This window comes from Protopterus annectens, chromosome 6.part0 (genome assembly GCF_019279795.1).
Source record: "Protopterus annectens isolate FY-2018-M chromosome 6.part0, PAN1.0, whole genome shotgun sequence".
NCBI lineage: Eukaryota > Metazoa > Chordata > Ceratodontiformes > Protopteridae > Protopterus > Protopterus annectens.
Window position 1 is genome coordinate 995,023,007 of NC_056737.1, and position 23,439 is coordinate 995,046,445.

Consider the following 23,439-nt stretch of genomic DNA (forward strand, 5'->3'; position numbering starts at 1 on the left):
ATCAACACATGAGCCCAGTGATCCACCACTCAGAGTTGTACAGTTCTCATTCGCCATTGGCACCAATGCCCTCCTGGCATCACACCTCAAGATGAGCACACAAGGTGTCACAGGCTTTGTCATGGGTGCCCAGACTGGGGGTTACTGGCCCCATGCCACAGGACAGCAGAAAGTCCCACAGCAGCCGGCACGTGGCCACACTGCTGACCTTCTGGGTCTTTGAACCAACACCCTGCATGGAGCGGGGCATCCTCCACAAGTACCCATGACCGACATTGAGGGGAGAGGACTCCATTGTGAAGCCCCCAGAGATTGCCCCACAAGGCAAGAGGGGAGGCCACTGCCTCTCTGCCAGGACTGCACCCTCTCCCTCCCACTACTGCATGGGGAGCCAGACACTTCCAGAGCGCATGGTGGACTGCACCATTGGGCCAGGAACACCCTCCACCACCATCCCCTCATGGCAGCAGAGGAGCACCTGCACCTCCCACCACACAGAAGCACTCCCTCCCTCCCACCACTGGGAACCAAGTGGGAGAGACACCACCCCTCCTCTCACTCCCTCCACTCTCCCTCCCTCCATCTCCCCTGGAGACACAGGCTCAGTCCTGCTGGCGTCCACAAGGGTGCATGGAGAGTTAGGAGTCAGAGAAAGACAGAAAGACACAGAGGGTCAGGGCAGTGGAGCTAGGATATGCCCTGGTTCCTGGGGAGAACAATGTCCCAGGACCCATGGCATTAATGATCCTTCTGCAGGTTCACCTACAGAAACCTTGTTATGAATTTTACTTCCTCTAGATAGCCAAGTTTGATCGTCTCCTCGGCACATCACAGGGGCAATGACCGAATTCAGTGAGCTGATCCAAGGACCTCACTAAACCATCCAATCGGTAGTAGCAACGGGCGATGTGTACAAAGGGCAGGGACTTAATCAAAGCGAGCTTATGACCCGCACTTACTGGGAATTCCTCGTTCCCGAAGAATAATTGTAATCTCCGGTCCCTATCATGAATGGGGTTCAGTGGATTACTCGGACCTGTCAGCCAAGGGTAGACACATGCTGATCCATTCAGTGTAGCACGTGCAGCCCTGGACATCTAAGGGCATCACAGACCTGCTATTGCTCAATCTCCTGTGTCTGAAAGCCACTTGTCCCTCTAAGAAGTTGGAGATGACCGCACTGGGATGCATAACTATTTAGCATGGCAGTCTCTCGTTTGTTATCAGAATTAACCAGACAAATCACTCCACCAACTAAGAACAGCCATGCATCACCACCCACAGAATTGAAAAAGAGCTATCACTCTTTCAATCCTTTCCATGTCCAGGCTGGGTGAGTTTTCCCATGTTGAGTCAAATTAAGCTGCAAGCTTCACTCCTGGTGGTGCCCTTCCATCAAATCCTTTAAGTTTCAGCTTTGCAACCATACTCCCCCCAGAACCCAAAGACTTTGGTTTCCGGAAAGCTGCCCAGCTGGTCATGGGAATAACACCACTGGATCACTCGTCAGCATCGTTTATGGTCAGAACTACGAAGGTATCTTATCATCTTCAAACCTCCAACTTTCATTCTTGATTAATGAAAACATTCTTGGCAAATGCTTTTGCTTTAGTTCGTCTTGCGCCAGTCCAAGAATTTCACCACTAGTCGCACAATACAAATGCCCCCAGTCATCCCTTTTAATCATAGCCCCAGTTTCGAAACCAACAAAATAGAACCCGAGTCCTATTCCATTATTCCTAGCTAAAGTATTCAGGTGACCAGCCTTCTCTGAACACTCTAATTTTTTTAAAGTAAATGCTTTAGACCCCTGGGACACTCAGTTAAGAGCATCAAGGGAGCGCTGAGAGGCAGTAGCTGGGACATGCGGTAGCTCACCTCATGGCAGACCACCAGCCCGATCCCAAGATCCAACTACCAGCTTTTTAACTGCAGCAACTTTAATATACGCTATTGGAGCTGGAATTACCACGGATTCTGGCACCAGACTTGCCTTCCAATAGATCCTTGTTATAGGATTTAAATTGTACTCATTCCAATTACAGGGCCTCAAAAGAGTCCTGTATTGTTATTTTTCATCACTACCTCCCCGAGTCGGGACTGGGTAATTTGCATGCCTGCTGCCTTCCTTGGATGTGGTAGCCCTTTCTCAGGCTCCCTCTCTGGAATCGAACCCTGATTCCCCATTACCCATGGTCACCATGGTAGGCACAAATAGTACCATTGAAAGTTGATAGGACAGACATTCAAATGTCATGTCGCCGCCATGAGGGCACGCGATCAGCCAGAGTTTATCTAGAGTCATCAAAGCAGCCGGGCTGAGACCCGGATTGGTTTTGGTCTGATAAATGCACACATCCCCGGAGGTCAGCGCTCATCAGCATGTATTAGCTCTAGAATTACCACAGTTATCCAAGTAACAGTGGAGCAATCAAAGGAACCATAACTGATTTAATGAGCCATTTGCAGTTTCACTGTAATGGCCATGTGCAAAGAGACTTGCATGGCTTAATCTTTGAGACAAGCATATGCTACTGGCAGGATCAACCAGATAGGAGCACCCCGTTGGGTGGGCAGAGATGAGGGACTGGAGCCCACACCTCTGCCGACAGGAGGGGTCCCTCTCCCCACAGAGGGGGCACCATGGGTGCAGGTCGCAGACTGGCAACCATGACCCCAGAGGGTCACAGGCCGGCACAGTGCACGTCAGTGCTATAGCTAGAGAAAAGGTGGATACAGCCCCACATGCTTTAGCCTCACATGGATGCCGGGGATGACAACCGTGTCAAAGGACTCCTATGTCTCGGCCTGGGCTCATCGGTCTCACTTAGACTTCTTCCCTAAGGGGCATGGAGTACACCGCACCCCAACCACACCTTGCTCCTTGGGTGGAGAAGCACAACCCGCAAGCAGTGACCCACAGAGCCACACCATGGGCACCCTCCACCAATGGGAGTTGGTTGGCCTGATCAAGCGATAGACAGTGGAAAATGGCACCACTATAATACGAGAACATCTGGCAGGACATTCTCACTGGGGCTGGTACCCAGACTTGACCTTTGACAAAAAATCCCCTTTGTCCCATAACTCCTGGAGGCTGCCAAATTATGCCAGATCACATGAGCCCACTGGGTGATTGGGGGAGTGAATATGCAGGGTGCAACCACCCCATGGAATTCCCCTCGGCCCCAAAGGGGCAATTACTCTCTCATACGGACTTTCACGTCCACCTCCTTTCTGATCCAGGATTACTCTGGGGACTTTGTGATTTTTCAAGAACGCCTTTGAGAACAGGGTGGGCTCGGATGCCTAAATGGCCAGGAGCTCTCTGGGCCTTCAGGCCTTCGCACAAAGCACCCTTAATGACTTCTGTAAGGGCCTACCATGGCATCCCCTCTTCAACCATGCATAGAGAACTCTTTACCCAGATGCATCGCAAAGCTCGCCTCGGGGACCTCGCTACCTCCATGACCCCTGCAGGCTGCCTAACCATGCCATGTCACCATGCACTGGGTGTCTCTCAGTGGGACCTCCTTCTGATCCCTGCTGCCTTCTCATAACTCCCCTTGGATGCCAAGGGGCAGGCCCGCTCTCATCGGGACATCCAAGCACCACTGCTTTCCAGTCCAGAACACCACGGTCCCAGTCTTCCAGCATATCCCCCTGCAGGCCACCTAACCGTGCCATGTCTCCATGCCCTGGGTGCCTCCCATCAGGACCTCCCTCCAATCCCTGCCTCCTTCGCAGAACTCACCTCGGCCTCCAAGGGGCAGGCCCATTCTCATCGGGACATCCGAGCACCACTGCTTTCCAGTCCAGAACACCACAGTGCCAGTCTTCCTGCATATCCCCTGCAGGCCGCCAAACCATGCCGTGTCTCCATGACCTAGGTGCCTCTCAGCAGGACCTCCCTCTGATACCTGCAACTTCACGGAACTCCCCTCAGCTGCTGAGGGGCAGGCCTGCTCTCATCGGGACCTCCGAGCCCCTTCCTTTCCAGTCCAGAGCCATTCTGGGGACTTTGCCGCATTTTATGGATGCCATCCCGTTCCAGCTGGGGACAGAACCCTCACACCTCCCTGGAAGGAGCACTCCATGCCCGGGTGCCTTCCCCCACTCTACCCTTCTGACTTCCACAGGGATGGGCTCACCCACCGAATTCAACTGGGAAGGAGAGCTCCTGGCCCCGAGGCTTTCAGCAGGACAATCCCCTGAAATTTCTAAACCACCGGGGGGAGCGGTCTCAGGTCTCTCTTACCCAGGGGGGAGTGCTCCATGCCTGGGGACCTTACCTTGCTCTACCCTTCTAATCCAGTGCAGAGCACCACAGTTCACCTATCCCGCATATACCCTGCAGGCTGCCTAACCAGGCCATGTTTCCAAGCCCTCGCGGCCTCTCACCTGGACCTCGCTCCATTTTTGGATGACCTCGTGGTACTCCCCTCAGCCACCAACCGGCAGCCGCGACCTCATCGGGACTTCAGCGTCCTCCTCCTTTCCCGTCCAGATTCACGTGAGGGACTTTACCACATTTCGCAGATGCCATCCCGTACTGGCCGGGGATGGAACCCTCACACCTCCCTGGCAGGAGAGCTCCATGCCCGGGCACCTTCTTCTGCTCTACCCTTCCGACTTCCACAGGGGCAATCTCACCCACTGAATTCACCTGGGAAGCACAGCTCCTGGCCCAGCGGCTTTCAGCAGGACCATCCCTTGAAACATCCGAACCACTGGGGGGAGCAGTCTCAGCTCCTTCGCACCCAGAGGGAAGTGCTCCATGACTGGGGGCCTTCCCCCACTCTACCCTTCTGACTTCCACAGGGAGGACTCACCCACCAATTTCACCTAGAAAGGAAAGCACCTGCCCCATAGCTTTCAGTAGGATGATCCCCTGAAACTTTGAACCACCAAGAGAGCGGTCTCAACTCCCTCGCACCCAGGGGGAGCACTCCATGCTCGGGAGCCTTCCCCCGCTGTCCCCTTCTAATCCGGTCCGGATCCCCATGGTCTACCTCTCCCACATATCCCTTGCAGGCTGCCTAACCGGGCAGTGTTTCTGAGCCCTCATGGACTCTCACCAGGACCTACCTCCATTTTTGGCCAACCTCGCAGAACTCCCCTTGGCCACCGACCAGCAGCCACGACCTCATTGGGACTTCTGTGTCCCCCTCCATTCCCATCCAGATTCACGCAAGAGACTTTGCCGCATTTTGCAGATGCCGTCTCGTACCGGATGTGGACAGAACCCTTCAGTTCCCTGGCAGGAGAGCTCCATGCCCGGGTGCCTTCTCCTGCTCTACCCTTCTGACTTCCACAGGGGCAGACTCACCCATCAAATTCACCCAGAAAGAAGAGATCCTAGACCACAGCTTTCAGCAGGACAATCCCTTGAAACTTCTGAACCACCAGGGGGAGCGGTCTCAGCTCCCTCGCACCCAAGTGGGAGCACTCCATGCCCATGGGCCTTCCACCACTCTATTCTGACTTCCACAGAGGGACTCCCCCACCAAATTCATGCGAGAAGGAGAGATCCTGGCCCTGCAGCTTTCAGCAGGACCATCCCCTGAAACTTCCGAACTACTGAGGGGAGTGGTCTCAGCTCTCTTGCACCCAGTGGGGAGTGCTCCATGCCAGGGGCCTTCCCCCACTCTACCCTTATGACTTCTATTGGGGGCACTCACTCACCGAATTCACCTGGGAAGGAGAGCTCCTGGCCCCGTGGCTTTCAGCAGGACCATCCCCTGAAACTTCTGAACCACGGAGGGAGTGGACTCAGCTCCCTCACACCCAGAAGTGAGCGCTCCATACCCAAGAGCTTTCCCCTGGTCTCCCCTTCCAATCTGGTCCAGAGCGCCATGGTCCACCTCCCCCACATATCCCTGGCAGGCTGTCTATCTGGGCTATGTCTCCAAGCCCCCGAGGCCTCTTACTGGGACATCCCTCCATTTTTAGACAGATCTCATGGAACTCCCCTCGGCTGCCAACTGGCAGCCGCAACCTCATCGGGAGTTCCACATCCCTCTCCTTTCCCTTCCAGATACACGTGAAGGACTTTGCCGCATTTCTGGAATGCTGGTCTTGACCCCCTCACCCAAACGGCAGCTCTCACAGCCCTTCCATTATCTAGTTCTCTTTCCCTTAAAAACTTCCATGGGGAGGGAAACCTCATGGCTTCCACCTCCACCCGGGTGGGAGAGCTCTTTTCCCGGGTTACATAACTCCTGGAGGCTGCCAAATCATAATGTGTCAACCCTGCCCTTGGAGCCCCTCAGGGGAGCTTCTCACCGATCCTTCCAGCCTTGTGGAACTCTGCAGGCCACAAGGCCTCAGCCGGATCCTCATCCAGACTTCTGTGTGCCCCTGCTCTCCCCTCCAGAGCACCTCTTGGGACTTTGCGATATTTTGGAGATGCCGTCTTAAGGACTTCAATCGGGAGGGACCCCCCCCATGGCTTCCACTTCTACATGGCGAGAGAACTCTTTCCCATTTTACATACCATATTTCTTTCTAAATAAGACCTAACCAGAGAGTAAGGCCTAGCATGGCTTTTCCAGGGTGCTCATGATATAAGCCCTACACCAAAAATAAGCCCCAGTTCCAATACTTACTGTAACCTTATCATCACTCACACTTGACGGTTGAGATCCTAGGCCCATAAACCCACACAGGTGTACTTTGATTGGTCAAAGTACAGACAACACGCAGGAAGTGCACACCCATAGTAACGGCAGCTGTGCTAGTTTTTCCTCTTCATAACCGGTGCCATTTTGTGTTGCCACACCGTTCGCGTAAGTCTTCAATTAATCCCCCCAAACAAGATGAGTGCAAAAAGAAAGAGCTATTCCATTGAGTACAAGAAAGGAATCATGGAGGACTCCCATGGAAAGAACCTGATGACTTTCTGTAAAGAGAAGTTAGATTTCAGATTGGTCCGAAAATGGTGAGCAGCATACGTTAACCTCAGTCAACAGGCCGATGAGGGAAACGCTAAGAAGTGTAAGTGTGGATCAGGTTGGCAACCATTATTTCCTGAGCTTGAAGACATCATCTGTGAGTGGATTGCTAACAGGAGAGCATAGGCTTTGGTTGTGCGCAGGGCTGATATACAAGCATTTGCCCTTCCAATAGCACCAAAGTTAGAAATATCCACAGAAGAATTCAAAGCATCACAACATTGGCTGGATGGCTTCCTTCAGCAATATGAACTGTCTCTAAGAAGATCAACAACACTGTTCAAGCTGAAAGATACTGAAGTTATTAAATGTGCACTTGTGTTCAAGTCCATTGTTGATAGCATTGACTTTTCTAAATACCAACTCTCAAACATGATTGCTTTGGATGAAACTGCAATGTTTATGGGCCAAGGATCTCAAACAACAACTGATAGAGGGGTGCCTCGTCAATCTACATTCACTCCACTGGTTACGAGAGTGTACATGTTACCTGTATTTTGGCCATTCATCTAGATGGAAAGAAAAGCCCACCTCTAATCATTAGTAAGGGCAAGAAAGATAAGATTGAAGTGTTTCAGGAATTTGCATTCTTGAAACTGAAAAAGCCTGGTGCACACAAGCAGTTATAAGGAAGTGGGTCGATGTAATGCTACCATTTTTTGTGATATGGCGAAAGAGGTCTGCTTGTCTGGGATTCAGCCAGCACTCACCACACTAAAGAAACAAAGAAATTCCTAGCACAGAGAAGAATAGATCAAATAATGATTTCCACAGGAATGACTGCCTATCTCCAGACTCTTGATATTGCAATAAACAAGCCATTCAAGGAACATTTGCGCATGGAACTCAATGACTACACTGAAAATAGAATGGAGAGAAATCAGCAGGGAAACCTTGAGAAGCCTAGCCTGCAAGAGGTTGTGACTTTGGTGAAGAATTCATGGGATAAGCTCACTGACAGTTGTGTTGCCAGTGCACTATGAGCAGGCTCCTTGGACAAGCAGTGCTCATTTACGGACAGCTCAATTGCTAGGCATGACAGACTGGGGCCAATGGTGCTACAGGAAATGGAGTCACAAGAAATTCAGGCCAAACTTCGGGGGTTAGCACTTATGACAATGTCCCAGAAGAAGATGACATGACTGTATTAAATAACTGTAAAAGCCAAGGTGCAGATATTCTGGACTTGAAATGTTTGTTGTACTGTTTATGTAGAATTCACACACAACTGTCAACCTGTTATTAGAACTGTTCTCCAGTAATAGAAAAATACAAAATAAATGCCAATTTCTGTACATGAATAAATGTTGAATTTTGTACATGAAGAAATGTCGATTTGTGTTCATTAATTAATGTCAATTTTTGTACATGAATAACTGAATAAAGGCAGATTGTTGTACGGTGCGGGTAAATAAGTCATCCCCTGATAGTAAGCCCTAATGCACATTTCGCCGGGAGAAGGAATATAAGACCCGGTCTTATTTATTTTTGAAATATAGTGTGTGTGTGTATATATATATATATATATATATATATATATATATATATATATATATATATATATATATAGATTTGTATCACTTCACTGAAAGACCATAGGTTCATAGGTAGGTTCATAGGTAGGTACTAGGCTATTGGCCCTAGGGCCTGTACAAGCCTAGCCATAAAGGTACCCTGTCTTTCACCACCCAAGAAAATTATTTTCCTGTGCCCCTGTCAAGCAGAACCACAGAAGTGATCCCCGTGGTGAATTTCCTATTACCCATCCAATCATCAAGATTTTTCTTGAATAGTGCTAATGAGGAGCTCTGTTTGACATAGATACGTAGTCTGTTCCAGAGTATGGGAAGTCTCTGGGACAGGAATCTATCCCTCCAGCATGTTCTGTTTATTGTGGTGACAAGGTTTAGGTCCCTAGAGTGTGTAGCTCGGAGGGATTGGGATTTCTTTAAGTGGAGCATGTCCAGCAGCTCTGGGTTTGACATAGCTTTGTATGTTAGGCAGAGATCACCTCTGAGTAGGCGATATGCGACGGAGTAAAGCTGGAGTTTTTTGAGACAGTCTGCGTAAGGCATCTGTTTGAGGCCAGTAATCCTCTTTGTGAGGTATTTTTGCGGCCTTTCCAGTTGTTGTAGATGTCTTGTGAGGTACATACCAAAAGGGGCATTGTACTCTATAGTGGGTCTAATGAGTGATGAGTAGAGTGGAACAATGACCTCTTTTTTTCTGGATGAGAAACCTTTTGTGATGAGGTGTGCCACGTAGAAGGATTTCCTGGCCACTGTGGTGATGTGATTATCAAAGGAGAGACAACTGTCCACCTGTGTCCCAAGGTCTCTTATCACACTTTTGGTGGTAAGTAGACTACCGCCTGTGTGGTAGTTCATGGGTACAGAGTTTTTACCAAAGGGGATGACAATGCACTTTTTGGCATTGAGCTTGAGACCATGTCTTTGACAAAAGGCATCTGTCTCAGTGAGGCCCTTTTGTAGGATGTCCACATCGTTAGGAGTTTCGATTATGGCTCCTAGTTTGTAGTCATCTGTGAATTTAGTTAGCCAAAGACCTTCTGTGTTAGCCTGTACTTCAGAGAAGTAGATACCAAACAGGAGAGGACCCAGGACTGAACCCTGTGGTACTCCACTTGTCACTGGTCTGAAGTCTGATTTGGAGTCTGCTACTTTCACAGTGTGGGTTCTGTCAGTAAGTCACTTGGCAACCCATCATGTGACATAGGGATTTATACCTAGTTTAGTGAGTTTATTTATAATTCCAGAGTGCGGGATGGTGTTGAATGCCTTGGCGAGATCTAGATAGGCTGTGTGAACCACCTTACCCTCATCTATGGCTTTGGTGACTACTTCAAAGAAGTCTATCAGGTTTAGTAGACATGATCTGCCTTTTACAAACCCAAACTGTGTGGGATCCAGAGTTTGGAGATCTCCAATGTCTTTGTTTATGAGTTCCATGATGATACGTGCCATGGCCTTGCAGACTAGGCTCGTCAGGCTAATGTGGCGGTACTTCCCAGGGTCTGTTGTGGCCCCCCCTTTGTGGAGTGGGATAACTGTCATGGTGCGCCATTCAATGGGAACAAAGCCTGAGGTGAAGCTATGATTGAACATGGTACTTAGGTGGGGTGCCAGTTCATTCTGTAGTTCATGTAGAAGGCAGCCTGGGATGTTGTCAGGTCCCATGGATGCTGTGTTCTTGGCTTTGGAGAGTGAGATTTTTACCTGTGCAGCCATGATTACAGGAACTTTGCATACTTCTGGTATAAAGATCGGCCCTTTAGGGGGTGAGAGGGGGGAAAAGTTAGCACTGAACCTATCTGCCAGGATGTTGGCGATATCAGTTGGTTCTGTATATTTAGTGTCATTGTGCTGTAACTCAGAGCAGATCTGAGTGTTGCCATTGAGATTCTTGACATAGCCATAGAATGCTTTGTGGTTGTCTTTAGAATCAGTGGCAATTTTGTTTTCATAACTAGCTTTGGAGGATTTTATGAGGGATCTCAGCTTCTTACTGAGGCTGACCAGGGAGTTCCTCCAATCGTGGGATTTTACTCTTTTTTGCAACAGTTTCTTTCTTCTGTTGTGGAGTTTGTTTATGGCAGAAGACCATCAGATTGGCTTCCTTTTTTTGGAGGATAGCATCTTGGTTTTGTTAGGTATAGCATGATCCATGCACTCGTGTAAGTGCTTATAAAGTGCATTTGTGTAGGATTCAGCAGTCGTACCTCTATTGTCCATCTGCATGGGTGTCGTGAAGTTTGCCACTTCTGTCTTAAGAAGCGTGAAGTTGGCTTTGTAGAAATTTTTTACGGTTGTTTCCCTAATGGGGGGGTGGGGGTGGGAGCAGGATGTGGATGTCTAGGGTGATTAGCTTGTGGTCAGATCTGACCAACGAGGAGCTGACCTCTGTTGTGGAACACCGGCCACCCATGTTGGTGATGACCAGGTCTAGGATATTGCTGCCCCTGGTGGGGGTGTGGATAAGTTGAGCCAAGGCATTGGAATTGATGATTTCCAGAAAACATTGAGCAAAAGAGTTGGTACGTGAGTAGTTTTCCCAGTTAATGGTAGGGTAGTTGAAATCACCCTTTATTAGAGTGTTGGGTAGTACCTTAATATTTTCCTGTGTATCAAGAAAAAAGGAGTGAGAATCCTGGGGCATGGTGGGGGGTCTTTAGCAAGCTAGAATCTGGATTGTAGTTTTGCCCAGAGTTAGTTGAACTTGGATAATCTCAGATGCATTATGCTGCGCAACTAGCTTGGAGGTGTGGATATCCTTAATGAATATGGGCACGCCTCCACCTTTAGTGTTTCGGTCTGGGTTTGGTGGCTGAAAGGTGTGGTATGAATTATAGCCTGGCAATGCAGGGGTGCTCTCTGGAGCTTTTAACCAGGTCTCTGTCACTGCACAGATGTCAATGTTCTCCATTTTAAGGAGTGCCTTGACTGAGTGCATTTTGAGGTTTAGACGTCTAGGATTGAGTAGCATTACCCTCAGATTTTGCTTACTTGTACCTGTTACGGTAATGAATTTGTCATTTGAACCTTGCCTAAAAACGGCACTATAGGGGTGGCAAGAGCCTTTGCCAGTATCCAGAATCCCAAGGGCGACAGGTGCAGGCCATCTCTGGCAAAGCAGCATGGTCTGTCGATCAAGTCATCCCAGGCAGACAGATACTGGATTCCCTTAGAATGACACCAGAAGCTTAGTCAATTGTTAAAGTCAGTCATTTTGTCCTTGTACTGTGGTATCATTCTGGGTGATGGCAGGATGCTACTCAGGGCTAGGGTCATACGTGCCTGGGCTACAAAATTGGAATGCTCCTCCATGTCTCTTTTCATGTAGTCCAGGGAGGTACGTCTCAGGTCATTCGCACCAACGTGGACAATGACAGAGCCATATTTGTACTTGTTGTGGAGTGACCTGAGTGTGTGCATTATGTGGCAGATCCTGGCACCTGACAGGCAGCTGACAGTAACTTTTTCCTTGCTTAGCCTGATGAGTGGAACATCAGTGTGCCTGACTATAGAGTCACCTATGACTAGAGTGTTGGGTACGTTATACCTTAAGGGCTATAGTTGAGTGGCACATTGAGAATGTGGGCTATGTGTCATTTGAGTTGTGTTGGGGGTGGAGGTTGCTTGCATTTCTGCTTTGGAGGTCTCTGTTGTTTGGGCAGATTTGCACTGAGAGCCTCTGCGAATGTAGGTGTGTGTTTTGTGCTTCTGTGTGTGTGTTTTGGTGGTGTAGGTTTTGAGGGACTATGTGATGAGTGTGGTGCAGTGCAAGTATTTACCTTCTCCTCTTGACTGTCTAGGCCAGTCTTTGGTGAAGAGAGCTTTGCATCCAGTTTGGCTATATAAGTGCATCTCTCACAGGTCATAGTGCTGGGTGGTAGGAGGAGAGGGTTGCCTGTGTACATGAGGCAATTTCACTCAAACCCATTTCACTGAGTCCAAATCACCTAAAGTTCATTTCACTGAAAGTTCATTTCACCTAAAACTCATTTCACTGACAAGTAGTACTCTAAGGCAAGTCAATGGTATATGTCCTTTTCCCCACTGTAGTGTGATCCTGGTGTTAGTATATATAGTTAGGGGGGCACAGCCCCCCACTTAATTTGGTTTTCTGTTGTCTGGTTTTGTTTTGCATTATTTGGTAAAACCCAAGTAGGTGGGGGGCTATGCCCACTAAACCCCCCAATTTGGGGGGGTGGGGCTGTGCCCCCATACCCCCCAACTATATATACTAACACCAGGATCACACTATAGTGGGGAAAAGGACATATACCTTTGACTTGCCTTAGATTTCTACTTGTCAGTGAAATGAGTTTTGGGTGAAATTAATATATATATATATATATATATATATATATATATATATATATATATATATATATATATATATATATATATATATAGGGTCCATATTAAAAGAACAAAAGCACATTATATATTACATTCATTTGTTGAAAAACTCAGCATATGGAAAGGAAATTCAAAATATTGAAAACCTATTCAGTGCAGGGGGCACCACCCTGCACCACTTACTAATTATATATACCAACTTCAGGACTACACAGCAGTGGGAAAGGGCAGATTCACATTTTCAATATTTATATAAAATTATATAGGTACAGCACCAGCTACCAACCCATATTGCTGCTAACCCCAACTGGACCTTTCTAACTGTATTCTAATGTATGTGTACATCTTCTACTTACTTCATGCTTGTATAATTTTAATATAATCTCTGCTTTTGCTTCATTGTGTTTTCATTTTATAAATGATTTTTACCAACATTGCAATCTGTACTTTTTTTGTCATCGCTTGAAATTTTCTCCCAGTCAGAGCCTGAAACTTTTCCTGAGAGGTCAATGCTCCACCCCACCAACAAATTCAAAAAAATATTGTAACTAGCTAAATAAATCAATAATATTTTTTAAATTATTTTGTGTAATCAGACCAACACAAAAAGCTAAGATGCAGATCAGAATGCAAATGCAGTACTGGGTGTCTAATCAACTTCATTATATCCTTTCCTGACAACACGTCTGTTAAGGGAGATTTTCTGACACCATTCCATTTTATTTTGATACCATGTTCCTTTTATTTTGGCAACAAGTTCCTTTTACTGACTTCACTACTGATAGCAACAGAACATTTAGAGTCCAGAATTACTAATTAAATAGACAGAGGTACAAGTCCTAATGCTATGAGTTCCCTATTGCATACATACCCCTATATGTGATATAAAGGATACTTTATTCTTTAGTTCAACAGTTTCCAACACAACTGGTGTCAACAAACAAGTCCTAGAATTACTGCCGTGTCAAGCAATGACCACTCTTTGGCTGCAACGTCTTGCTGTTGTCCGAGCTGTTGAGATCTAAAACAGGATTGGGGGCTGGTATAATGGTTAAGATGTTTACCTCTAGTTATTGGCTAGGCTTGTAACAGTCTTCAGACTGATAGCCTGGTATTTACCTAGGGGGTTGGTATAATGGTTAATGTGTTTATCACAGACACAAGATACAGGGTTTGCTTCGTACCTTTTGTATGACAAATTTGGCTAGGATTAAAATGGCCTGATAGGGCAGATAACGTAGTACTAATCTCTCAATATTTCTATGAACAACAGTCTGTCCAGAAACTGTACTGCTGCTTTCCTCAACTAGAAGGTTATTGGGAAACGGCAGCTGACATCATCCAATTTAAAAGCATTGGTTAGGCAATCCCAGAGAAGCATCTTTAGGGATGATTGGGTCTATCTATCTCTTCTGCCAGACTTCTGACTCAACTCAACCCCAAATGGTGATCAGTTCTCATCAAAGCACCTCTCTTGACCCATGTGCCCAAAACATATAGCCTCATGTCTGATGACATAATTATAAATGCAATTTTTGATTTTTTGCCTAAGTTTCTCTGGCACCAAGTGCACTTATCACTCTCCTTTTGATTAGGATGAGCAGTTGATAATATGTGACTTGTACAGAAGTTAATTTCCAACAAAATCTTACTAATCGCACTCAGCTCAGACAATTTGTTCTTTCCAGCCATGCCTCTCCTGGTATCAATATCATTCCAGACATCAGGATTAAAATCTTTAAATATAACTACAGAATCAATTAGTGGTAGCTTACTCAACATTATGTCCATGGGTAGGATTATAAAATCTGCTGGTGGTGCCAGGTGCCCTATTAAGCACTGGACTCACAGTTTCTAACAATGCAAAGCATTCTGAATAAATGCTACATGTATATATGCAAATAAAAAGGCAGTTTTCCTTTTTGCAACTACTAGTTACATTGAAGCAACCCTTGTGTTTACCATTATAAACTGCAACTGAGTAGTACCCAGTTGGAGACCTTTTGGCATATCCAAGATTACCTATAGCCTCTCTTTAGCATCAACTCCAAAGTAAGGGAAAGGCCAGTCCACATAAGAAGTCTGATTAAAGAAGTTATTCTCTGTGTATTGGTAAGGCAACCTAAACTAGTTGGCAATTTCCAAGCTCTTGTATGAGGTTGGGCACCTTTCCCACCACTGTGGTAACATTCAGTGTCCCAAAATTCAGATTACATTGATACAGTCCAGTCCATCTTAACCCATCTTGTTTATACCTGCCAAATAATTGACATCTTACCTGACTTCCACACCACACCATACCCTTCAAGTGATGTCCCTAGATAATGGATCCACACAGTTCTTTTTTTGGACTAATATGGTTAATCCAGCAACCAGGCTGTCATACAGCAGCAAACAAAACTAAAGAAACAATTCTGAAAATTAAGTGTACTTCCACAGCTAGGAATTAGAAGATTGCATACTGCTGCATACTTTCTGCAGCAGAAAGCATCATTTTCTTTCCACCACAACACCACTGTCAACATATTCCATCTCTGCAGTTGCAAGGCATACTTGGCTTACTACTGAAACCAAACATTTCTTTTTACTGCAGCCTCAGGCTTAGAATAATATTGTAGAAAAAAAGGCAATTGTCATAACACAATGATACTTGAGAACATTGCTGTATCATTAACAAAAATAAAACACAATCAAGTCAGTGGGATAGCAAATTTTGTTGTCTTAAGCTCTTTTATTTCCAGTTAAGACTTCATCAGACCATATCAAGCAAAAGGCCAAAGTCGGAGAAAGTTTTTAAGTCACCACACTGATTTTGACAATGATAAAAATTATCACCACATGTTTATTTTTGAAAGCAGTATTGACTATTTTAATTCTGTTTAATGGTAAGAAATATCAACAGAAAAATTGGGTGGCCGTGGGAGCCAAGATAGCTCCTGCCTTTGATAACTTATTTCTCAGTTGGTGGGAATTAACTATCCTATCCAAATGTCTCCCTATACAAGAGATATATTGATGATTTGTTTTTCATATGGACTGGTCCCAGGAATGCTTTTGTTGATTTCCTTCAACAAAAACAACAAAGGGGAGGAGTTAGTTTTTAAGCTTAGTGTACTGGACACTACTATCCACTTCTTAGATTTATGTACTTTGATAGATACACAGAATAAACAATTTTCCAGCACTATCTATCATAAAGGGACATTTTCCAACAACTACCTACATTACAACAGCATGCACCTCAACTTTATGAAAAATAATATTGTTCAGGGACAGATTATTTATCTTAGTAGGTTGATTAGTTCAGATGAAGCATTTTATGGAGAGGTGGACTGTTTAATTGGCATGTTTTCCAACACAGGATACTCTATAGAGTTATTAAAACTTATTATGAAAAAAGTCACAAAGGGAAAGAAAAATAGGTTTTCTCCTATTTTATTCCATGGTTTCACTCCAAGAGACACTACCAGCACTTCTGATAATGGTAATAGAAGTTCTGCCTTTCCTGTGCCTATTTCTGTTCATTTGCAAGCTATTAGAAATATCTTAAACAACAACTGGAAAGTTATATTAGGCAACATAGACCTACTTTGAGTGATAGAGTACCCTCAGTTTATATATGGAAAGGTGTCAAATATTAAATCTTTACTCGAATTTGGTGACACTGTGAAAACTATATGTGTCAGGGCTCCCGTTGGTACCTATCCATGCAACGACTGCAAACAATGTTGATTTATTAATGCTATGTAGAGCATTTATGTTAAACATCTACAGAAAACTATTATTGGTAAACAGAGATGTAATTGTAAAAATACAAGGGCTATTTACTTAGCTACTTGTTCAGAACATGAAAGTTATTATGTGGGAAAAAATGTCAGATGTCTTTGCAAGAGAATTTACGCACATTGTGCAGCAATAAAAAACATGATTACAGTAATGCTTTGGCCAAGCACACCAGTGAATGTAACAGTTTTCATACATTTTCATCTTTTGTGTTAGATAGTATAGACTTTACATTTTTATTGATGTTTTTAACACTGTCTTAGAAAAAAGAACTAAAGTGGCAGATTGCTTTAAGAGCAGATCAGCCACCTGGATTAAATGTGCTAACAAATATCAAGTGTTCATTTTTTAAAAAACTTTTAGTTTGTTCCTTTAAGGTTTTTGCTTGTTTCTATTGGATGTCATTAAAATGTAATTGGTATTTGATTTTCATTGGGCTATCAATTATTGTTGCCGTATATAATACTTAATCTTATTTATTCTGTCATCCTGTTCTGAAGAAGTTTGCCTATTAAACGAATGAGAGAGCTTAACAATATTTTAGTTCTGCCTCATTTATAATTTTTTTTGGCAATTTTTTTCTTTATTCAGTCATGGTTTGTGCCTTCAGCCATTGGTTTTAAGTTTCTTATTAATTAAAGGGCCATGAGATATTGAAGTTAAATCTTTTCATATTATAATAAAAGAAGCCAAAATACAATAAATTTGAATGGATCGAAACAAAGTAATTAAACAAAATAGACATAAAACAAACAATGAATAGATGGTCAGTTGTAGGTCAAAGTTTACCAGTGGGGCAAAAAAAATATATAACTTGTCAAAGGAGGGTTGAGGTTTTGGATTAGTCGATGAGGAAATTTCTTTGGTTGAAAAATCATGTGTGCCTGAAAAGCAATATCAAATTAATCATAAATCAACCAGTAAGAATCCGAAGATATTACTGTGTGACCAATCAGGAGGGCAGTAAAGAATATGGCTAATAATGGGACTAGCAACTAAGTACTGGGAAAGACGGATGACAAATCACAATTGATTAAACCTAAACATGAGCACAAAGAGGAGTCAATAAATATGTCAAAACGGCACTTGATTAACCCTAAACATGAGCACAAAGAAGAGTCAATAAATATGTCAAAACAACACAGAATAATAAGTGTTAAGAAAAACATAAGATAATAATAATGCAAATAAGTAAGAAAATAAGAAGATATGTCAACATCTAACTGCTCTCAGGAAGACGAGTCAGAGGAAGAGACTAATGGTTGAGATTCGGGGCTGAGAAGCTAGAAATCTGGGATTGAGTTCCTCTGCTTTACTTGCTTACTATACGACTTTAAGAACTCCTTTTAACATCATTCACGCCATGGACCATTACTGATAAAGACACCATTGATTAGTGTATCGAGACTATAATATTAACAGTCTAATAAGTGAAGCATAAATTAGGAAATGTTTAGATTAAGAAGGGATGAGGATAACTGTGAACAACCTAATTTTTGACAATCAAGTTACACTATGCTATACAAATCCTAACACAGCATATGGGAAAGAATGTATGAGCATGTTTACAACATCATAAAAGGTTTCACTAATGACATGTAAAGTAAATATGCTGGTTGGTGCAAGAGATTTTCTAAGTTCACTTTCATGAGCCTAGAATAAATTAACATGACTTTGGGCAAGGGGAGATCGGAAACATTTTTTGGAATATCATCTTTGCTCCCTGTTAACATTGGAATACCACAAGGCTCCATATTAGGCCTCCTACTTTTTACCATCTTCACAAATTAACTCCATAAATCCACATCTCTCGCCTCTGTCATCCAATATGCAGATGACTCTACCCTGATATGCTCCGCCCCCTCTCTTGCACAACTACAGGCTATAACACAACAATCCTTCCTAGAAGCAGAATCCTGGCTAACTTACACTAGCCTCATACTGAACCCAAACAAGTCCAAACTCATGCTCTTTCTCCCCACCAAAACACCCAATCCCTCAGCCACTTTTCAAACCCACTCCTCTAACAACACAATCATAAACACCAGCTCACATACCAAATTACTAGGTGTCACAATTGATAGCAAATTAAAATTCGACATACACCTCTCTCAAACCATTAAAAAAACACACATCAAACTAGGCTCTCTTTACCAAATTAATCCTTTCCTATTTAGCCATTCTAGACTAAGCATCACCAGGGCTCATCTCTTAGCTACTGTTCTCTGTGCTTCTCCCATCTTTACAAACCTTAACAAAACTGACTTCACCAAACGTGAATCAGCCTACAAAAAATAGCCAAGTTCGCCACTAGCTCCCCATATAGGTCCCACCACTGCTCTGCCCTATAACAAATAAATTGGCTAGAATTCCCACAACTACTAACCTATACACAACTTGTCTTTACTCACCAACTAATATACCAGCCAAACAGAACCTCAGCCCTACAACAATTACTCCAACCATATACCAACACTCGGCAACTCCAATCCTCACACAAAACACTCCTCCAAGTATCCAAAAGCAACAACAAAGCCGGGGATGCCCTCTACTCTCACCACATTTCTAAACTTTGGAACTCAATTCCTCGGCACACCCTAAATGCTACCAACCTACACCAATTCAAAACTCTGCTCAAAGACCACCTCACTAACAACTGGCTCTGCTCCTGCACCAAGCCAGGCTAATACTACATAAACCCAAATCAAATTTCATCCCCTACATTTAATAGTCTCCATGTATACCCCACTCCCACTTGTTAACATCACCTATCAGCTACCTACAATAAGAGTATAATTTGATAATTTCTTTTTTTTGTAAGGGTATACATATATACATGCATTAAAGTATATTCAAATGATCAACTAAAGATGGACCCCTGCCCTTAAAAAAAAAAAAAAAAAAATATATATATATATATATATATATATATATATATATATATATGACTTTAATATATTGTAATAACGTTCTCCTTTTCACTAAAGTGCCTATTGTATATTGTACTTTCTTTATTTTCTCTAGATATTTCTGTTAAATTCTATGTAAAACCGACACTGTACCTGTCAATGTTGTTCTTGTTTTATTGGAGCTTTTCTCCCCGAGCCTCCACTGAAAAAGGGCTCACACCCAGATGGACTATCCCAGTCAACAAATGTAAAATAAATAAATAAATAAATAAATATTGTGACTTAATGCCGGCCAACCCCCAGTTCTGAATAAATCTATCAGTGTTGCTTGCATTCTTAAAACAAAGGTACTGAGAAAATAAAGGATTGATTGATTTTGCAATACCTATTTCTGTTTTTAAATATTTATCATAAAATGTCTATTATATATTATTTATTTTTTTACTGAAATCTGTTTACCAGGAAAGTATGCTTAGGCAGCTATACCCATTTTCAACAGAGGTCCAGGGAGAAAAGCTCCATAAATTTGAAAGCTTGACAAAGACATTTTTTTTTTACAAATGCAGAAAGTACCTTGATTCAAATACACATTCACAGATTACATCAGGAGTCAACAGTTTAAATTAGATTGACAGAAGTTTGACAACAGCATAATAAAATATATACAGTCAATGATTGCATGTTTACAATTTACAATGGATACTGAATCAGAGCAGTGGAGAAAACATAGCAAACAATATACGGAGACTGAATGAATGCTTTAAAGTAAGATTATCTAGCTTGACTATTAGGTGTTACATGTGGTAAATTGAACAGGAATGAAAACTAAGGTTTTTTTGATAGCATAGGTGATGGCAAATGTTAGACTATGTAACAGACAGGTAGAACTGGTGTCTAGGTTAAATATTATATTCATAGCAGCCTGAGTAAAGGGCTTTAAGATGAGCATGGGACATTAAAACTGAAAGGTGAAATATGTCATAATGAATACAACTATAAGAAATTGTTCATCTTTATTTGCATGCTACTACTTTCATATAGTTATGGTGATTTGATTTAACTATGGATTATCAAGTCTGAGAATGGTTAGAGGTACATAAGACAAACATCTTTATTACTTTAAGTACTTAAACTATTAAAGAGATTTATTCTACAGGAAGAGAATATTTTTCTCATTTGTATATCGTCTATTTCAAATAAAATTTGACAGTCATTGTTTCAGCTAGCATTTATGGTTGCTGAAGTTTATGCACTTGTATATTAAAGTATTTAAGTTTGTTTGCTAATCGGGTTTAAGTGGCACATTGCAAATGACAGTCAAGTTTAACTATTTACAGACTTTGCTTTCTAATGACTATATTTTCACAGAATGCTTTGATGGAAAGTAATATTTGCTCAATTATATACATCAGTGGCCTCAGATTGAAATACCCCACCATCATTGCATGACTGAACTGTTTCCAGTAAACATCACAGGTCTTTGATCGAATTACAGCCATATTCAGACATTAGTTGATATTGGGCTGTATTTATAAATCAGCTTTCAAAGTTTATAAACCATATTTTTGTTGATGTAAAATTAACTGCTTCCTCTGCCATGCCATCTGTTTACCAACTTATTTCTATCAAATCAAGTCTAACATTTGCTAGTTTAACCTAGTTTGGTTGGAAAATGTTAATCCTTGATCTCATACTCTCAAATCAGTAGCTGTAGGTTAGTAGGCTGACAGTTTTTCTCTGTTTAATGCAATACTTGCATGCACATACATATGTATTTATGTATATCTATATCCATCTATCTATATATAAATATATAGATATAGCTATAGACAGATATATATGTGTTTGTATGCGTATTTCCCAAGAGGCCAAATATTAACTTGGATTTCTCATCATAACACTTTTATGTGAATAAAAGATGGTATTACATACTGGAGTGATTTGCTACTTTTGAAGTGAGTGCATTAACTGCAATCTCTGAAGAGAAATGTCTTCTTTCCCTTGTAAGCACTTAACATATGACCAAGTCAGATAGACCCAGTGCATAACATAATCGGCTTGCTAGCTCGGGAGAATATCAGCCTGCCACATGCTTTCTGAAAGAAGTACTTTTCATCTTCACTGTTCTTTGATCGTCATTATATTATTATATCCATCTATGTTGACTCACTCTACCAGCATTCATTCCTGGGTTCTAAGGGAAGAGGATGAAATGCTTTTGTCAAAAAGCAGACGGATTAAAGTTAATGGAATCATCAGAGTTCTTAAACACAAATTCTTTCCATAAGTGATGAGCGTCTCACACTCCCCAAACACCCTGTGCAGTTCAGAATTTAATACTATCAGCAATGAGGTTATTGCACTTTAGTAAAAGCGCAAAATGAAGTTGCTTTGACATTAGTGGGGAAGGGGCTTTTGGCAAAGCGTAAATCTCTGAACACTTGGCTCTGATGCATTTGTCCAAATACCCGAGTTCTGCTTTTCTATAAAACATGTGCAATGGAAACACTTAATGTCTCAGACATGAAGTATGGTCAACTGTTATTGGTTTGAATAAAGTCTGTTAAATTGTACACACTGAACTTGCTATAGCTTTTAGAAAAAGGTACTTCTGTGTATATGTGCATGGAGGGAGACTTAATCCACCAAGCATATACATGCTGGAGCCTTCTTCTGCATTTTGTTATTAATTATACCTAATTCTGAGGTTAAATATCTCAAGGAAAATTATTAATGCGATGCCTTGTTAAAACAGCAGGCTCCATTAAAATTTGGGGGGGGGTGTTACTCAAGCATTTATTGAAAAATTAACTGAATGATACCCCAGAAGCACCAGGAGTCAAGGAAACATCATTAATTCTTTCACTGAGAAATAAATATATTGTTAAATAACATGCTTGTCAAGTTTCTGCTTAGCAGCACTTTAGTTCTATGTAATCTAAATTATCTAAAGATCTCTTCATAAATATTCATCCTTTTTGTTTGGCTTAGTACAGTCTTGACTATGCACAGAGTAAAACAGTACAGTCCTTTTAAAGAGCGTTTTCTGTCCACTCACCTTGCAAAGTTCTTCATAACACCTCTTTCAAAAGCATTGTTTTGTCTTAAAGTGATGACGTGATCATATATTTTTAAATTTCCATGTGCATAAGTATATTTGAAAGAGAAAAGGAGGCAAAAAGAAATGTGATGTTTCAGCTGTTTATAAACCAGGTAAAGAAAGATTATTTCCAAGGTCTTGAATATGCTTACATTTCATACAGAAACTGATTTTAAGACAGCTAGTAATTTTATGAAAGCGTTCAATAGAATTATAGCTCATCATCTTTTACACCATTGTGATTGTACTCAATGAACTCTTGTCAAGCTGACTGGCGGATGACATATCATTTCCTTTTGATAGTACTGAATAAGAAGCAAAGAACTGTTTCAACGTACATGTGTGTATTCTGTCACCCAATTTATTTGCCTTGATTATTTTATACATCTGTTGCCCTGGGTTAGAGCACAGATTCAAGTGGAGCATTTTCTGGATTTTATACATGCTGATTCTACATGAAAGAATAGGCCTACTTTCTTTACAAATAAATATATATATATATATATATATATATATATATATATATATATATATATATATGTAAACATGTCTACCTACTAATGCCCTATTTTTTTTAAAGCATTAAGTAAAAATCACCAATTTTATGTCAGAAAGATGTGTGTTTATAGATAATAGACATATGTGTGTATATGCAGACATTTATTTACATATGCATATACTGGGCCCATGAGGTCATGCAATAGTTATATATAGTGCACTGCTTTACTAGAGTCACACATGTACTTCAACTCTATATTTGAAACCTTTCAGATGCACAGGCCAAACATCAAAATGAGCCAAACTCTGTCCTC

The 23,439-nt window shown here is 42.5% G+C and overlaps 1 non-coding gene across 1 annotated transcript in view; it reads right to left on the bottom strand.

Annotated features, from left to right (window-relative positions):
• LOC122805037 overlaps positions 1 to 37 on the bottom strand; it is a 151-nt gene extending 114 nt beyond the window's left edge. The window contains exon 1 of the ribosomal RNA XR_006365274.1: positions 1 to 37. This exon is cut by the window's left edge and continues 114 nt beyond it. This is a non-coding gene — a ribosomal RNA (5.8S ribosomal RNA).
• Positions 38 to 23,439: the final 23,402 nt, after the last annotated feature.